The 16,814-nt window shown below is 49.2% G+C and overlaps 1 protein-coding gene across 2 annotated transcripts in view; it reads right to left on the bottom strand.

Annotated features, from left to right (window-relative positions):
* DMXL2 (Dmx like 2) overlaps nt 1–16,814 on the bottom strand; it is a 2,078,996-nt gene that overhangs the window by 489,371 nt on the left and 1,572,811 nt on the right. The window lies entirely within an intron of this gene.

Below are 16,814 nucleotides of genomic sequence, written 5' to 3'. Positions count from 1 at the left end.
TACAGTGAAACAGAGTTCCGTAAACCACTAAAAACCTGGATTTTCAAACTTCAAGACAAGATTGCCAGAGACCTAGTGTGATTCCTGATCTGGTCAAGTCAAGCAGTAAGGCAACATTACATCGGTTGGCCATACATGGGCGCCTAGATGCTCCTTGGAGCCATTGTTGCGCGATGTAAATGGGCAATTACATTACATTACATTACATTACAGAAAGGGCTTGAACTGTCGGACTGAAAGCGACCTTTTTGACCTTAATTTGCAGATCCTTTGCTGTCTTTCGTCCGATACGAAGGCTTGAATTAATTGTGTGTCCAAAGTTGCCCCTAAGAACGTTTGCCTTTGTGAAGGAACAAGATGAGATTTGTCGAGGTTGGTAGAGAGACCCAGCGACTGAAACAGAGACAGACATCTTTGGACATGGGCGTTTGTGTCTGAGAAAGAATTCGCCTTGATAAGGAAATTGTCCAAGTAAGGAAATATTTGGATTCCTTCCAGTTGGAAGTGCGCTGCTACTGGAGCTAGGACCTTCGTGAACACCCTCGGTGCCGATCGTAGTTCAAAGGGAAGGGCTTTGCACTGGAAGTCCCTGCCAGCCAATCTGAAACGCAAAACCCTTCTGTGCCTGGGGAGAATGGGAACGTGGAAATACGCATCTTGAAGGTCGACAAAAGTTGAAGAATTTCTTGAAGTGTTAACTTCCGAAATGACAATTTCTTTAGGTATTTGTTGAGGGATTGAAGAGCTAGAATGGGATGCCATTCTCCTGATTTTTTCTTTATTAGGAAAAACCTTGTATAAAATCCTGTTCCTCTCTGCAATTGAGGGACTTTTTCGATCACTCCTTTCTGTATCATCAAATTTACGTGGGAAAACAGCTCTTTGAGATGAGCTGGAGGTGGGCCTCTTGGAGGGAAATTTGGAGGAAACTTTTTGAATTCTAGAGCATGGCCTTTGGATACAATGTCTAGGACCCACTTGTCCGATGTTATTGAGGACCAATTTGAGTAAAATTTGGAGATTCTTCCTCCAACCTTTACATGAGGCTGCGGCAGAAGCGGTGGCAATTCTCATTGTTTTTTATTTGAATCCTTTCCTTGGTAGGAAGGCTTCCTTTTATTTTGAGAACAGGAAGTGTTGCGTTGACAATATGATTGATATCTTTGTGATTGGTATAGCTGATTTCCTTGATACGATTTGTAGGATGTTTGTTGACTAAAATTTCCTCGATTAGAGAAAGATCCACATCCTTTCGCACCCCGAAAGGGCGGCTTACAAAATTGCAAGGTACCCAGAGATCTGGCCATCTCGGTATCATTTTTTGATGGTTTGCAGGGCTTCTTCTACTTGTTGGCCGAACAAAGCCTCTCTATCGAATGGCATGTCGAGTACCTTCGCCTGTACCTCCTGACGAAACATAGTAGCCTTCAACCAGCCTTGCCTGCGCAGAACAGCAGCACCCGCTAGCTGTCTAAAACCTGTAGATGCGACATCTACAGCCAAATCAATAATCTCGGCAGAGATTGGTTCCCCCTCTTGTAGTATCTTCAGAGCTTCAGCCTTTGACGGCTCTGGTAGCATATCGATATATGGCGAAATGTCTGACCACATTTGTCGGTCGTACTGACCCAGGATGGCCAATGAATTGGCCGCACGGACTGTTGTTACTGCCATGGTGGAGACTATTTTCCCAATTGAGTTCAGTCGCCTGCCGACCCTGTCAGGTGGGGTTGTGATCGGAGAAGATGGATTCCCAGCCCGCCTTTGAGCAGCCTGCACAATCACTGAGTCAGCCTTTGGGTATCCTATGAGGCATGCTGGAGACTTATTGGGTGCTTTATATTTCTTGTCCAGTCGGGGCAAGACTGGAGGAATAGACGCACGAGTTGACATTACTTTTAATCCCTCCTTCCATATAAAATCTATAATGGGAATCGCTAGTACTTGTTTCCTTGGCTGATCCTTAAAATCATACAGGAAGCATTCTTCCTTCTTCGTCTCCATAGGAATGAGGATCCTTTGAGTTGCTCTTTCCATGAGGAGGTGGACGCCTCCAATGGCAACTGGAGGAGAATCAGCAGGAGCCGGAGGTGATGGAGAAGGGTTTTGGATTTGATACTCATCCCACTCCGACAGAAGAGATCTTTTGTCTACTTCACCTTCCTCCCTATCCTCATCATCTGATGAATGTGCTTCCAGAGAATGATGCAAAGCCACTGGCGAAGGTGGTCTAGGAGACTGGAATTCTGAAGTGGAAGCTTGAGCGACCAGTGTAGGTGGTACGGTCTCTACCGATTCAGGGGGCGGGAACCGGCGGTAATAGTCGTCTAGCATATGTTGAAGATTATTCAATAATGCTATAGGCATCTGAGCTCTAGGGATATTATCAGGAGGGAAAGCCACAGGTTCAGGAGAAGGTTGGTCATCCTGATCATATTCCTGGAACTTTATGAACAACTCCGAAGGGCTTCTAGCAGTTCGAAACCTGCCATCCACCTCAGAGTCCTCTTCACTCTCATCTGAATCCAATAATTTCTCAGGAACCTGTAGAGGTACTTTATGCGGAAAAAGGTGTAATGGAGATATGGGTTCAAGCGTGGAACCACATCTCTGAAACAAAGAAGTTGTCTTCGTAGAAGGCGGAGGCGTTAAGGCCGTAGACGGTGACCAGTCTTGTAGCTCCGTACAAGATGACATTTTTTGCGTCGACGTGTCCGTCGACGATGGAATCGTAACTGAAGGCGAGAACGTCGACGAAGAAGTTCCCTTTGATGACGAGGAAGGCTTTGTCGACGATGTGGTCTTCGTCGACGACGATGTAGTTCTCGACAACGAGCTGGAAGTCGACGAAGTGGCCATCGACGAGGCCGTCGTCAATGAGATTTTTCTAAACTTGCCCGTCGACCGAACGCCGGCGATAGATACAGCCTCTCTCATCGACGAGGTGGGTCTCACAGAGACAGAGACCAGCGTCGACGGGCATGACGCCGACGACATAATCATTAGTGGCTTAGGTGAAGAGAAAGTTACTGTCGATGTAGATGTTGCGTCGTCGGGAATCTTCGCAGACGGAGTCGTAGACGACGTCGTCGATGACGGGGTCTTCTTCTGAGGGAGAATCTTCTCAGAAGTTGGCTTAGGAGGTACAATTTTCCCAGCCTTTCTCGGGGGCGTGGAAGGCAAAGGTTTGCCCTTGGCAGGTGGAGCAGCCTTCTTAGAAGTAGTAGGCCCTTCAGAACCCTTAGAGGGTTGTTTCCTCAGCACCTTGGCTGAAGGAGAAGACAAAACCTCTTTAGCAGACCTCTTCCTAGAGGACCAGATGACCCAGAGGCAATACTTCCCACCTCAGAAACTGGATTGTCCTGATCTTTAAGCTTCTGTAGCCACAGAAGCAGCCGGCCCTCTCTGTCCCTGAGGGTTTTCTGAGGGAAGGTCCTGCATATCTTGCAGCCTCTCACCTGATGATCTGGGTATAGGCAATAGATGCATTTCTTGTGGGGATCTTCAGAGAAAAGCCGGAGCTTACCACAAGATTCACAAGGCCTGAATAAGGATTTCTTAGAAGAAGACATCCTAAGAGTAGAAAATTCTTGAAGAATTGAGAAGAACTGAGCAGAGCTCGCGGAGACTCCCTTCACACGACGTGCTTTAAAAGAACTTAGAGCCAGAGCCTCTAAGGAGAACATTCTGGTGGGTGCTGTCACCTGATTGGCTGCAGTTTGGACGATGTATAATGACTATGATAGCAAAACACACAAGATGATGGACGGAATGTTGCACAATGGCAAAACATACACTCCCAGTCACAGATCTGGGTTTAATCCATCATTATTTTTCTCACCAGTTCAGACATGGCCATATGCAAATCAGTCTTGACCCTGTGCTTCATGGGGACAGTCCAGACCGAACTGCCAGACGTGGGTCCCTTGCTCACTAAGCCACTGGAGTCCAGCTATCCTAGCTAAAGAAGGCTATTAGCCAGAAAGCGGTCCTAGGATGCTTGATTCCAGTCCAGGGAGGACATGGCTTGGCAGTTCGGGCTGGACTTTTACCATGAGGCACAGGGTCAAGACTGATTTGCATATGGCCATGTCTGAATCTGGGGTGGCTTCGTGAGCAAAATAACAATGGATTAAACCCAGATCTGTGACTGGGGGTGAATGTTTTGCCATTGTGCAACATTCCGTCCATCATCTCATGTGTTTTGCTGTTCACCCTATGTGAGAAGGGTATGCCCAGACGTGGGTCCCGTGCTCACTAAGCCACTGGAGTCAAGCTATCCTGGCTGAAGACGGCTGATAGCCAGAAAACGGCCCTAGGATGCTTGATTCCGGTCCAGGGAAGACATGGCTTGGCAGTTCGGGCTGGACTGTTCCCATGAGGCACAGGGTCAAGACTGATTTGCATATGGCCATGTCTGAACCTGGGGTGGCTTGGTGAGCAAAATAACGATGGGTTAAACAGATATCTGTGACTGGGGGTGAATGTTTTACGATTGTGCAACATTCCGTCCATCATCTCGTGTGTTTTGCTAATGACTATGATAGTCAGATGTGGAACTTTTTTCTTGGTAGCTTTGGGCTACTTTACTTCCTGGTTTTCATGTAACCAAGGTTTTTGGTTATTATGGGCATATTTATTGTTTTTCTATGTGCCGTGGGACTCCCACTCCGACGACGGTGAATGATTCAGGCATGTGAATCTATGAAAGACACCCCAATACTGGAGAATCTAAACTACCCAGCAGCTTGTGTTCTTCTTGTCTATTCGATATTGCATTCTGGTAGCTGCAGTCCTACATTTGTAAAAAGAACATCAAAATAACAGTGAGCATTGTTTTAGATCATTCATGTACATTGAATAATGCATTCTGGTACTTGGAGTCCTGCATTTATAAAATGAAAATAACATGTACAGTGTGTTTTATGCTATAATTCACCTAGGATGCATTTTGATACTTGTAGTTCTTCATTTGTAAAACGAAAACCAGACTCGGTGTGAACTATATAATACAGGTAGGAGAAATATTGTATTCTGGTACTTGTACTCTGCATTTATAAAATCAAAATAAAAGCAAAATGTACAGTTTGTATTTTTGTAGCATATCTGTGCTTGAAAGATTTCACTCTGATACTTACAGAACCAGAATGAAACTCAAAATTACATGAATTTTTTATATCATACCTTCTCATGGGATATTGCTTTATGGAACTTGAATTCCTGTGTTTATAAAATGAAAATCAAAACTGCATGTACAGTGCGCATTGTTGAATATAGAACTTCTGCAAGGCAGAGTGCATTCTGGTACTTGCAGTCCTGTATTTATTTTTATATTCTGTTCTGTTATGGTATTTTAAAGCGAAGCATTTATGAGAATTCAAACCACAGATTATGCTTGTATTGTGTCCACCCACGTCTGTGTGTGGAAAGCTGTTTTCCTTCGTATGTTTAGCACGGACAGGGTGCTGGCCATGATTGACTTGTATGTAGTCTGTGCAGATTAGGTGCGGCTGGGGATTATGTGCGTCTCAGTGGTTTAACATACTAGGCACCCTGCATGCTACATGCCCCACGATGAAGAGAAGGTGCCATTGGGTTTGTGTGCACACACTGCCAGGCCAGCAAACCTTGTGACCAAAGATGCTTGGAATGGGTGCTGCGAGAGGTGTACCCACGTGTTAAGGGGTTCTCACACATGTAAGGGCAGTCTGATGTGTGTAGCACCATGGGATGCAGGTTGAATCAGAGGCACACCACTGCTGGAGGGGGATGGGAAAGAAAGTTGGTGGCACCAGGAAAAGCCACTTGGTAACGGACATCGTGTCAGCAGTACCCTGTAGACCCAATTATGTGGGCACACACAACCAAAGACTAGGTGTAGTGAGTGGTAGCAAATTAGGAGGCCAAATACTGTCAAATACATTTATTGTCTTCATTTCTCTCACCACTAGTTGATGAAATTGTGATTCGCTTAGAAAAACAGACTGTAAAATGACTCCTGACCAGTGTGTGATGCTTTCACCCCATCATGACCTTTTAGCCTCAGCACTTTGCATGAAAATCTAGACCCAGGTCCATAACTAGAAAAACAAAACTGCATGTCCCAGAATACAAGGTAATGTCCGGGAAACAAGAGTAGCGCATTTTGTCATGGCATGTGGTCTTCAGGCAGCACTGCACCCCTGCAGCGACCACAAGCACCCAGCCCAGGAGAGATCATGGCACAAAGATGATGTCTTTAATTATTCTCTGGCTCAAGGGCATTGTGATGGAATCATCCATTATACCTATGAACTGGCTGAGTTGTACATGGATGACGTGATCAATTATTGGAATTGCCTCACTCGTTGCAGACATGGTGATGTCATCAGTGCGGTTTAGGAGAGAAAATGTGTTGAAAAATGCTTTGGTCTTTCTGTCTCTAAACTTTTCTTGGGGGGACAACCCCCCAAACTCCCCCTAGTAGTGGTTGCTCACTGTGCTTGCTCGCTACACACCATGTGGGGGCTGGTCTCACTTTTACTTTGTTCTCTCTGATTCACTACTTGTCTATTTTTGGTGCTCTCCGAAAAGAATGTCTATGGGTACAAATGACTGGGTGGGTAACTTAGTGCTCTTTAAGGTCATCATCTACTATTTACTGTGCTTTGAAAGTTGATACAATTGAATATGTAATGAAAAATGTGCTGTAAAATTCAACATTTTGGTCTGTCTTTTTCCAAACTTTATTTGGGGGGAGAACCCCCCCCCAAACCCACCTAGTTGCGGCCAACGGGGGCTGCTCTGGCAAAATTTGCCAGGGATGCTTTCAGTTGCCAGTCCGGCCCTGCAATCGATTCTGTTAATCAGGTTTAGTAATTTACATTTCTCTTTTAGCGTTTCTATCACTTTGGTGCATAAGGTCCTAATTGTTGAATTATGAATACAATATATGTAGGGAAAAAAACAATAATGCAAATGCTACTTACCAGTATGCATCTGTTCTTGGCATGTAGGGCTGCTGACATTCATATCTGTGCATAGTCCGCCACCTAGTGTTGGGTCCGGATGATTGCACCTTGTTGTCCTGGAAGAGTCTTCGAAGTATCACGAGATAGGTGGCTCCTCCCCTGGACTACAGTGCGCATGGGCATCGCCTCCATCCCCAGATTGTTTTTAGCCATTGTCAGAGATGGAGTGAGAAGTGAGTGATGACCATGCTATGAGCATATATGTGTATATGAATACATACTGCAGCTGCTACAGGCGCCGGGGAGGAGGGTGGGCGATATGAATGTCAGCAGCCCTACATGCCAAGAACAGATGCATACTGGTAAGTAGCATTTGCAGTTCGAGGCATGTGGGCTGCTGAATTCATATCTGTGCATAGAATACATAGCAGTCCCTCCATTAGCGGCGGCCGCCCGTGCCAGCTGCAGCAGTCTGAAAAAGTGTTTTTAGAACAGCCTGACCAACAGCTGCCTGTTGTTTTGAATGCACGTCTACACAGTAGTGCTTAGTGAAAGTATGAGTGGTAGACCATGTGGCTGCTCTACAGATGTCTTCTAAGGGAATGTTACCTAAGAAAGCCATAGAGGCCCCCAACTTCCTAGTGGAGTGGGCCCTCGGTGGTATAGTGAGAGTGCGCTTTGCTTTAGCGTAGCAGATCTGAATGCACTTCACTATCCATCTAGCTATTCCTGCTTTGGAGATTGCATTTCCCTTGTGTTGTGTGGCAAAAGCAACAAAAAGTTGTTGGGTTTTGCGGAAATCTTTCGTCCTGTCCACAGAATACATCAAAGCCCTTTTTACATCAAGGGTGTGGAGCATCCGCTCCGCCAGCGTCTCTGGGTTTTGGAAAAACACCGGCAATTCAATGGTTTGGTTTATGTGAAAGTGTGAGACCACTTTTGGTAAGAACTTAGGGTTAGTGCGGAGCACCACCCTGTTAGCATGTACCTGGAAGAAAGGTTCTTGGATGGTGAGCGCCTGCAGTTCGCTAACCCTCCGTAGCGATGTGATTGCTACTAGGAACGCAACCTTCCAGGTTAAAAATTGCAGCTCACAAGAGTGTAGTGGCTCAAAGGGAGGACCCATCAGCCTTGTAAGAACCACATTGAGGTTCCATTCCGGAGCTGGTGGAGTCCTTGGTGGAATGACTCTTTTGAGTCCTTCCAGAAAAGCCTTGATAGCAGGGACCTTGAAGAGTGACAGGTGCTGCCTATTCTGGAGGTATGCTGCCATAGCCGACAGGTGAATGCGGATGGAAGAGTAAGCTAGATTACAACGATACAGGTGAAAGAGGTAGCATATGATGTTTTGAATGGAAGCGTCTAGCGGGTCAATGCTGTGCTCCACGCAGTAGACGACAAACCTCTTCCATTTAGCCGCATAACAAGCTCTAGTAGTGGGCTTTCTTGCCTCCCGAATGATGTCCATGCAATCGGGAGGAAGATTAAGGTAGCCAAACTCTAGGACTTCAGGAGCCAGATCGCCAGGTTGAGCTGTTGCGGATCTGGGTGCTGAATGTCGCCATGGCTCTGCGTCAGAAGGCTGGGAGTGAGATGAAGCCTTTGATGCGGTACCACGGAGAGTTCCAGAAACGTGGTGTACCACGGTTGGCGAGCCCACGTTGGAGCAACCAGGATGAGCGTCATCGAGTGTTGCCTGAGCTTGCGTGCCACCAGCGGTATCAGAGGTGCTGGGGGAAAAGCGTACGCAAATCTGCCTGACCAGTTCATCCACATCGCATTGCCCTGTGATTGGGGGTGTGGGAATCTGGCGGCTTTGGCATTTTGCGTTCTCCTTTGTGGCGAACAGGTCTATCTCTGGATGACCCCACCTTTGGAAGTACGGTTGGAGTACTGATGGATGTAACTCCCACTCGTGCATCTGATGGCTGTGTCTGCTGAGCAGATCCGCCATTTGATTGTCCTTGCCTGGGAGATGTTCTGCCATGAGAAAGATGTTCCTCTGAATGGCCCACTTCCACATGCTCTGAGCCAGATGAGACAGCTGTGGAGAGTGTGTGCCTCCCTGCTTCTGGATGTAGTACATGGCCGTCATGTTGTCCGTCCGGATCAACACGACCTTGTCGCACAGATGTACTTTGAACGCCTTTAAGGCCATGAAGATTGCCATCAGTTCCAACACATTGATGTGCATCTTCCTTTGCTGAAGTGTCCATAGTCCCTGCACAGTGTAGTGGAGTACATGCGCTCCCCATCCCTGGAGAGAGGCGTCCGTTGTCAGGATGATCTGTGGGACAGGCTCTTGGAATGGTCGGCCCTTGCAAAGGTTTTGTGGATTCCACCAATGCAGAGAGTTGTATGCCCGACCGCTCACCAACACTAGGTCTGTTAGTTGCCCATGAGCCTGAGTCCACTGACGTGCTAGGCACTCCTGAAGCGGACGCATATGTAGTCTCGCGTGCGGGCCAATGGAGATGCAGGAGGCCATCATGCCTATCAACTGCATGAACACCTTCGCCGGAAGCGAGTGCTGGGGTCTGAACCGTTGGATCAGCGCCTGGATACTGGCGATTCTCACTGAATTCGGCTGCGCAGTGGCTGCCAGAGTATCGATCGTCGCGCCCAGATACTGTCGCACGTGGGCGGGCTGGAGATGGGACTTTGGGTAGTTCAGAGAGAATCCCAGATCGTGCAGGAGATGAATGGTGCGTGACACGTGGTCCACGCACTGCTGCTCCGTCTTTGCCTGAATAAGCCAGTCGTCTAGATACGGAAAGACATGAATGTGCTGGCGACGGAGATGCGCCGCCACAGTCGCTAGGCACTTTGTAAATACTCTCGGTGCCGTGGTGACCCCGAACGGCAGGACTCTGAACTGGTAATGCTGGTCTAAGATCTTGAATCTGAGATACTTTCTGTGGGAAGGATGCAGGGGAATATGGAAATAGGCATCCTTCAGATCCAGCGTTGCTAGGAAGTCCCCTTGCTGAAGCAGGGGAAGCACCTGCTGCAATGTGAGCATATGGAAGTGCTCCGAGTTGATGTACCAGTTCAGGGGCCTGAGGTCCAGGATCGGCCTGAGTGATCCGTCCTTTTTGGGGATTAGAAAATACAGGGAGTAAACTCCTGTTCCCCGTTCTTGCAATGGAACGAGCTCTATTGCCCCTTTTTGCAGCATGACCAGTACTTCTTGCTGCAACAAGGTTAAATGCTCGTCGGACATAGCACGGCCTCTTGGCGGTATGTCCGGTGGAATGGACGTAAGTTCTAGACAGTACCCGCACTGGATAATAGACCTCACCCACCTGTCCGTGGTGATGGACCTCCACGCCGGCAGGAACTGCTGGAGTCTCCCCCCGAAAGGTGTCGTGTGATCGGGGGGGAGTGACAAGACGTCACTGCTTGTTGGAGGTGGTGGACCTGGAGGCATTGTTTCCACGTCCCCTGCCTTTGATATTATTGCCTCTGTAGCCACCCCTGCCCTTGTTGTTGTTATAAGAGGACTGGGTGTTACCCTTGTAGTATTGCGTTGACTGGGATGCCTGGCCCCTTGAGGTGCCTCTTGAATTGGAGCGGCGAAAAGAACTCCCCCGAAACTGCTGGCTTTGCAAAGCCCCCATAGACTTGGCAGTTTCGGTATCTTTCTTCATCTTTTCTAGGGAGGCATCCACCTCAGGGCCGAACAGATGGTCAGGATTCACTGTTTGACCCAATATAGTGGTTTGTATGTCGGGTTTGAACCCAGAAATTCGAAGCCAGGCATGGCGTCTAAGTAGAACGCTAGTATTGATAGCCCTGGAGGCAGTGTCTGCCACGTCAAGGGCACATTTGATGGATGCATTTGTTATAAGTTTACCCTCCTGAATGAGCATCTCCCCCGCCTCCTTGTATTGGTCAGGCAAGTGTTGCAGGATGGCCTCTAATGTGTCGTAATGGGCCCTATCATAACGTGCAAGCAGGGCTTGGGTGTTAGAGATCCTCCATATGTTTGCTGCCTGCGCAGCAATGCGTTTGCCTGATGCTTCAAATATTTTGGATTCCTTATCTGGGGGAGGAGCATCACCAGTAGTCTGCGAATTCGCCCTTTTTCGAGCGTTGGACACCACCAGGGAGTCCAATGGCAAATGTCCCTTAATGTACGTGGGGTCCGTGGGCGCCGCCTTATACTTCCTGTCGATGCGAGGGTTGACCACCCGCGCCCGGGTGGGTTCCTTGAACACCTCCTGTGCATGCTTCAGCACCCCTTTAAGCATTGGCAGTGTCTTGACCTGTTTTTCGGCTACCGAGAAGGTGTCGACCAAGAAATCGGCATCCACGGGGTCGGAGTGCAGTTCGACGTCATGGTTCGCTGCAGCTCTCTCTATTAATGCATTGAATGCCGCCGAGTCCTCCGTCGGGGACGTCTTCGCGGCGAAAAGTTGAGTGTCCTGGCCCGACTGCGGGTCGTCTGCGTCGCCACCTGCTGTCCAGGGCACATGCTCCTCTTCCGGATCCGAGTACGCAGGATAGTTGTACTCATCCTCTTCCTCGTCCACCTCAGGCACGGGGGAGTGTGCTGGCGAGTGTTCCGGGGCCTGTGGAGACAGAGGTTCCATCAGAGCCGAAGAGTCTCTCTTGTTCTTGAGTGGAATCCGAAAAGGTTCCAAGGCCGGCTCCGATGTAATCTTTCGCTTGAGGAGCGATAATTTTCCGGTGTTGGCGTCGATGATCACCTCACGACGTTCCTCCACCGCCAGCGGTTGGAGCCGAAGCTTCGATACCACCAATGCAGCCTTCGGCGTCAACACTTCTTGAGAGTGTCCGCTCTGCTTAGGCGCGAAAGCCTTCGGCGCCGACTTGGGAGGAAGGGTAAAACGAATGGGCGTTTGTTCCTTGGCAGGCTTCGGCGTGGGCTTAGGCACTACAGTGTCCTGGCTGGGAACCACAGTAGACTGTTGGATCCGCCTTAAGGATTCTCCCACCTTCCTTGTAAGGGATGCCGAGGGCTGAACCGTCTCGAGCGACCCTTCGTCTCCGAGAGCCCGGTCGTCGGTAGGCCTCTTCTTCGGTGCCGACGCCCCATGGCCTGGCGCACCGTCGGCGTGACGCTTCTTCGAAGCCGTCTTCGGGTCCGCGACCCCTTTCGGTGCCGACGCAGCCGCGTCGGGTGCCTTCACCTTCGGCGCCGACCCCAAAGGATTCGGGTCGGCCATTTTGGCGCGGCTCTTGTGGTCGGCCATTTTGGCGTGGCTCTTCAAGTCGGCCATTTTGGGTTTCGTGGAAGTTGACGCCTCCAGAACCTTCTTCACTAGCGCCACTTTCGGTTTCGGTTTCGCATCCGAAGGGGCGAGACCAGTTGGCTTCACTTTCGGTTTCTTGGCAGAAATGTCCGTGACCGGGCCCGGGGGCGGGGACGTAGGACTTAAAGTTAGATCTTGGGTAAGGCCCGAAGGCGATCCCTCGACCTGGGCCGTATGACGGGGAGTAACCCCGGAGTCTGGTTGGGGATGCTCTTCCTCTGAGCTATCACCCATTGTGGCACAAATCAGTTCGTCGTCCCCTACCTCACCGGAGACTTCGTCGTAGGCCTCCTCATCCGCGTCATAGGTCTCTTCCTCAGACGCGGGGCCAGAGTCCGATCCTTGTACGTCGTCCGCTTCCTCGACAGATTCCTGAAAGATGTCATCAGGCGGGGGTGCCGAAGCCGACAATTGAGCCTGGAGCCGATTAGCCCGGCGAATCTTCAGAGTCTTCTTACTCCTAAATTTGGAACACGCCATGCAGGTGTCTTCACGGTGATCCGGTGACAAGCATGTATTGCACACGGGGTGCACGTCGAGGTGCGAGTATTTAGAGTGACACAGCGGACACTTCTTGAATGGAGTCCGCTCCATAGCAAAGGGTGTAGTGTAGGCCCGTCCGCGTCGAAAGCACGTGGAAGGGTTGTAGGAGATCGGAGCTGAGAGTCAGTAAGAAACCCGAACGCAACTATACCGACGCCCAGCCTAAAGACCTTTTGGTCTCGAGAAAAAGTCGAACAACTATCGGTTCCGATAGAGGGAACCGAAAACACATCCGAACCCAATGGCGGAAAAAAACAATCTGGGGATGGAGGCGATGCCCATGCGCACTGTAGTCCAGGGGAGGAGCCACCTATCTCGTGATACTTCGAAGACTCTTCCAGGACAACAAGGTGCAATCATCCGGACCCAACACTAGGTGGCGGACTATGCACAGATATGAATTCAGCAGCCCACATGCCTCGAACTTAACCATATACTGCCAATGCTTGATATAGGTAGTGTTGGTATGTGGTAATGTATACAAACAAAATGTGTACATGTTTTAGTTTGCATGTGGTACCACACCAAATTTTACATTGGCTTAAGGAGTCCTCCATGAAACTGGCAACATAATTCTGTTTATCTACTGTAGGAAAATGAATGATGTGAAAACCCTTTAAATATCTGTGGTTTTCTCCATCTGTGAGTTCCATGAGGCTCGTCTCTGGCGATATGTGAGTTCCTTGGCCGTACTCCACTCCGTCTTTTTAGGTGGTTGTTTGTTCACTGCTGGTAAACTGGGTTACAGAGTCATTGCTTTCTGCGTAGTTCTGCAAACACTGACTACTTGTTCCCTATGTGTGAGCTTCATTAACAGCAATTAACATGAATCTACAATTGATCAACACCCTGTTAGGCGAGACTTAAGGTTCTGTTTTGGACTAGCAGCACTCGCATATTGCTTTTCACCCAAACAACTATATGCCTGTCCAACAAGGAGCGGGGTGGGGGGTATTTAATGAATGTCTTGACTTGCACTGAGAAATTCATGTGGCATGTTGATAGAGACGTCCTCAGGAAGACATACCTGTTTGCACTTACAAACACTTGCATACTCATGGGTTATTTTTACAATCAGCAACATGTTCCTTATCGATGTGCTTCCATAAATGAAGTCAAGCTGCACACACTTCTATGATCGAACAAACCGAGGTGAGAGTGGATATTTTAGACGACCACAGTTCACATAAGGGCTACGAGTTGTGCAGTATGAAAGCTTTTGTATTGCATCTAATCACCTGTGTGTGGAGTTGGTCCTTCATGAGCATCACAGACTGTTTTGTACTGTGGAATATCTGTGGCATGCTCAAGACGGCAATGTGAGAAGTTGGCCTGATATATGATGCTCACTAATTCTAGTGATCACCTTGTATCAGTCCAAACAACCCTAATGGTGATTGGTTGTAAGTCAACCTTATAGACCAGCTATCCTAGTAGTGTGGACAAAAGCAGTCTTTAGGCTTAACTCTGAATGGCATGTGAAGCCAGCTGTTTTACCACATATAACCCCCTGAATACCAAGTGAAAGGACACCACACAGGTTGTTATGAAAATAAACAGGTATTTATTAACTAACATACACCTCTGAACTCTTTATGAGGTCAGAGGGCTAAGCACATGACAAATACTCAAAAGGAAATACGAGTTCGCACAGTATTTACAAGAACGCCCGAGGGGCGCAACAAACCATATACTAAATAAATGGAATGCGAAAGTCAATTAAAGGAATGGAGCTGTCCAGAGGTTGTAGGATCGCTGGGACCACGCTATACTAACTTGAGGTAAGTAATAGGATGCCCCCCGAGCGCGTGTGCAGAGTGTGAACTCACACGCGAGATGCGTACAAGAAAAGGTGAGTATGGACGTTCCTGACTAGATAGGACTGAAACGACAATGGAACTGGACACTAGGATAGTCAAGCTACCCTTGAGCACCGAAATGCTCGTGTTACCTCACCCACAGGCTGCGGGTGCATAGGTGCGAAGTCGTGTCGGGTTTCCGCGTCAAAGTCTATGGAGCCTTGAAGAAAGATGCTGCAGGTGACAAGGAGGAAGATGTCCGATGCAATCCAAGGGTGGATTGGTGAAGAGAAGAACCTGAAAGCAGAGGGGACAATGTTCAAAGTCACTAGCCAGTGACTGGAGTGGAACCAGGAGTGGAACCAGATGTCGTCGTCGCGATCAGGTGAAGGTGGACGCTTGTCTCTGCAGCCACGTGGACCAGGTGGTGTCTTCGACGACCAGGATGGAGACACGAGCTGTCCCACGCAGGCTCTCGCTGTCGGCGGTGTCATCTCCGGATTCGGGTTCAACAGGCCTTGGCAAAGGCAACCCACGCGGTGAGTGGAAACGGCGTCTGGAGAGGACCAGGAGGGTCCGGGATGCTCCTCTTTTGGAAGGGAGCAAGGGCCAGTCTGGAGCAACCAGACCAGCAGCAAAGTTGTCGGAGTTCGTCGTCTAGGAGGTCACAAGCCAGCCGGCAAGTGACCAGACAACGAGTCGAGCAGCAAACAGGCAGAAGGGCCCCACGCAGATCTCGTGGAGGCTGGAGGGCTGATCTTCGATGCAGGAGCTGCTCGGGGTCGGGGCTTCTCAGTCCCCAAAGCACTTGGACGAGGATGCCTCTGAAGTCGTGCTGGAGCAAAGTGCTGCTTCTTCCAAGATGGCCGGTCCCACGTGTCTCGTCGCACCCACAGGTCTCAGCTGTGCTGCAGATGTGGGTAGAGGTCGGAGAGGTCTGGGAATACGGGTCTCGTCGGGCTCTGAAGTCTGGATTCTTGCAGGAAGACGACAAAGGGAAGCCGCTGTACGCTGATGGTGCCTGCTGGTGCAGGGTGGACACTCCTTGCCCACAAGGGAGATATCTTCAGTCTTCTGTGGAGCAGAACGTCAAAGTCCAGAGTTTCTTCTTGGGAAGTTGTTCAGGATAATCTCCTTTGGAATGGGACCAGCTCCTACCTTTATTCGGCTAAAGGGGGCTGCACTATGACTAGGTCCCTCCTCTGGGTGGGACCAGGAAGGGGGGTGTTTACACCCCCTTTCCTTTGTCCGGTCTTGCGCCAGCTCTGGGGCTGGAGTGCCCCAGGAACTGGTTCTGACCGGTGTATGCACAGGGCACCTTGTGTGCCCCAGGCATGTCTCATTCCTTTGAGCCCTGTCCTACCTAATACACAAAATCCTGTCTGGGGTGGTGGTAGCACCTCCCAAGGCAGGAAACCCTTTGTCCGAGACTCCCTTGCTGGAAGGACTCCCAGCAGCAGGAGGTCAGACTTGTGTCTGTGGTGGCAGAATCCATTTTGTGATGCTGAGGCTCGAGTTAACTATAACCGGGGTTCACAGTGACATACATGTTGTGTCCCTCTAGAAGGGTGGAATGCTAACCCCGTCACCAGAATTGGCGAGGGGTTAGTATTTCCATTCGTATGACACCTTACTCGACATGTTTTGACAATGTTATACCAAAGTTAGCATTTGACCGCGAGGTTCATAATGCACTAAGAGTATATGGTATAGCGTTATCATGGAACAGCTATCAGGACTTGGTTCCGCAAGCTGCAAACGGGTTTAGCTCATGCCAGAGCACCATCTCACATAATTCCAAGCACTCTGCCTTCAGGATTGATAAGGCCTGCCATAGGAGTGACTGATAGGAATATATGTGTCCATTTTAGGGTTAGATATAGAGATACTATATCTAAAGCAAAGGGTGATTACACCACCTTGCCCCAGCTGTCGTGCAGCCAGTTGTGTCAGATTTGGATGGCCAGCCAGGGGTGGCATAATACATGCTGCAGCCCCTGGTAGGCCCTGGGTACACCTATGCCCTGGATACCCAAGATATGCTGTACAGGGACTGATAAGGTGGCCCAGTACCAATTGGTAAATGCACCTAAGGTACATGCTTGTCAATTTAGAGAGAGAATAGCTAGGCTGTGGGTCTGAGTAGCAGGCCCACAGCCAGGGAAAGTCGTAAACCAGTGAAGCAAAAAGCAAAAATCGGGGGTGACCATAGGATTGCAGACCCTACTCTCCTACAGCGGGCA

Source organism: Lissotriton vulgaris, chromosome 2_1, assembly GCF_964263255.1.
Source record: "Lissotriton vulgaris chromosome 2_1, aLisVul1.2, whole genome shotgun sequence".
Lineage (NCBI taxonomy): Eukaryota > Metazoa > Chordata > Amphibia > Caudata > Salamandridae > Lissotriton > Lissotriton vulgaris.
This window is presented reverse-complemented; position numbering and strand designations above follow the sequence as displayed.